The sequence below is a fragment of the Schistocerca cancellata genome, chromosome 7 (assembly GCF_023864275.1).
Source record: "Schistocerca cancellata isolate TAMUIC-IGC-003103 chromosome 7, iqSchCanc2.1, whole genome shotgun sequence".
NCBI lineage: Eukaryota > Metazoa > Arthropoda > Insecta > Orthoptera > Acrididae > Schistocerca > Schistocerca cancellata.
In genome coordinates, this window is record NC_064632.1 from 299,151,628 (window position 1) to 299,154,127 (window position 2,500).

The following is a 2,500-nucleotide window of genomic DNA, read 5'->3' on the forward strand; positions in this document are numbered from 1 at the left end:
ACCAAAATTTGTAACGCAATTTGTACCGCAATGTAACGCAATTTGTACGCAATGTAACGCAATTGTACGCAATGTAACGCAATTTGTAACGCAATTTGTGTCTTAACCCTAACCCACGTTGTGCCTTAACCTAACCCACGTTGTGCCTTAACGTAACCCACGTTGTGCCTTAACGTAACCCACGTTGTGCCTTAACGTAACCCACGTTGTGCCTTAACGTAACCCACGTTGTGCCTTAACGTAACCCACGTTGTGCCTTAACGTAACCCACGTTGTGCCTTAACGTAACCCACGTTGTGCCTTAACGTAACCCACGTTGTGCCTTAACGTAACCCACGTTGTGCCTTAACGTAACCCACGTTGTGCCTTAACGTAACCCACGTTGTGCCTTAACGTAACCCACGTTGTGCCTTAACGTAACCCACGTTGTGCCTTAACCTAACCCACGTTGTGCCTTAACGTAACCCACGTTGTGCCTTAACCTAACCCACGTTGTGCCTTAACCTAACCCACGTTGTGCCTTAACCTAACCCACGTTGTGCCTTAACCTAACCCACGTTGTGCCTTACCTACCCACGTTGTGCCTTAACCTAACCCACGTTGTGCCTTAACCTAACCCACGTTGTGCCTTAACCTAACCCACGTTGTGCCTTAACCTAACCCACGTTGTGCCTTAACCTAACCCACGTTGTGCCTTAACCTAACCCACGTTGTGCCTTAACCTAACCCACGTTGTGCCTTAACCTAACCCACGTTGTGCCTTAACCTACCCACGTTGTGCCTTAACCTGCTCTGTAATTGGCATATGACACGTTACATTAATCTAGTGTTGTCTAACCACAACCCTCTGAATATAGTTCGCTACTCGCACCGCCCACCCTCTTGTGTGTCGTTTCATGTTGAACACTTCGCAAGTGTTGCTTACTTTTTACATGCTCCCGCTGTACACTGTAATGTGGACAACTGCAGGATGTACATCGCCCCCCCCCCCTCCACCCTGCCTTCGCACGCTGGTCGTTCAGGTGCTTGCGTGTTCAATGCCCTTCGCAGCTGTTCACTGGCATTCGCATGTCGAAGCGCTCAGTCTACGTCGTGGTACGGCCTGTGTCCACTGTCGCTGATATCGTAAGCTTAATCCTCACATTGTACTGCACATAGGTCCGTATGTACTGAATGATACGCTGTGGCACATGTGTGACCGTACGACTGCGCCCAACAACAGCGAACCATACGGTCCAAATGTTGTGCACTCAGCCACGTGCCGTCTCCCATAACAGCTACATTGCAGTGTGGTACGCCATAGAGACGTGTGGGAGTAACGGACGCCCTGGATGGCGATCAGCATGAGCCGTCTGTTGATGTAGTGGCGCGTGTATTCAAACGTAGTCGTCTCTTCTCACACAGTGTGATAGCATGGTGCACCGCGTTCCACATCTGCGACATGGTACAGATGCTGGTTGACAGTCGGTCTCGTAATGGACATCGCATACGTAGGGGGCCACCTCCCACGTGTTCTCTAGTCGTGCACATTTTGTTGCGTGTATGTGGGCAGACGTAGTGTGTCGTGACACCTAACAGACAGGTATGCAATAATCGTTGCATTTGCAAACTGGGATGGACGTCTACGTTTGCTGGTGACGTGACGCAACGCAAATGAACAACTGGTAAACCCATTGTGGTGCGGGTTGTTGTTGCTGGAGGTAAATCAGTAAGGGCAAATCTGTGTGTGAAGCGATACGCGGCGGTGGCTGGGTGGGACCGTCCCCGGCCGGTGAGGGGGGGCGCCCGGCGTGCTGGCCGCGCGGTGCGTGGGCGCACGCGCTACAGCCGGCTGGTGGGGGCGCCCAGTGGCAGGCGCGCCGGCCGACGGACGCGGCAGGCGGCGCAGCTGCGCGCCGGGGCACCCTGCGCGCGGCGCCGGGCGGCCAAAGTGGGTCCTCGCGGGCCCGGTGCGAAGCGCGGTGGACATCTGCAGTGTGCTGGTCCGACTGAGGACTGTGTGCGTTGAGGATGCGCCGCCGCCCGGCACTCGGCGCCGCGACGCCGTCTGCTGCTCGGTCGCCCCAGCGGTTCTCGCTGGTGGTTTGTATCGCAGTTGTGCAGACGTGTTGGCACGTGCGCTGTGCTGGGAGAGTTCGCTTCGGCACCCACGTGGGGCCTTTGCCTTCTGTGGCGCTGGCGTTGGAGCTGCCGGTCACCGTAGGTGGCGCGTGTTGTCTCCCGCCGGCAATGCCACGACAGCACGCTCCCGGGCCTCTGTCGGCAGCGGCAAGCTCAGTTGGGAGCACGGGTGGTCGCACCTAAAGCGTCTACTCGCCTAACTCCGGGCGATTGCGCCTCTCTCGAACCCGACCAAGTACTTAGGACGGCGCTGCGCGCCGCCGGGACCTGAGAGGGTTTCGAGGTGTATTGTGCAGGGGAGCTCAGCCTCCTCCTGTTTGCAGAATAATTGAGCGGACGCTTGCGTGTTCGCGCGGGCCCCTGGACACACTCCCGGGCG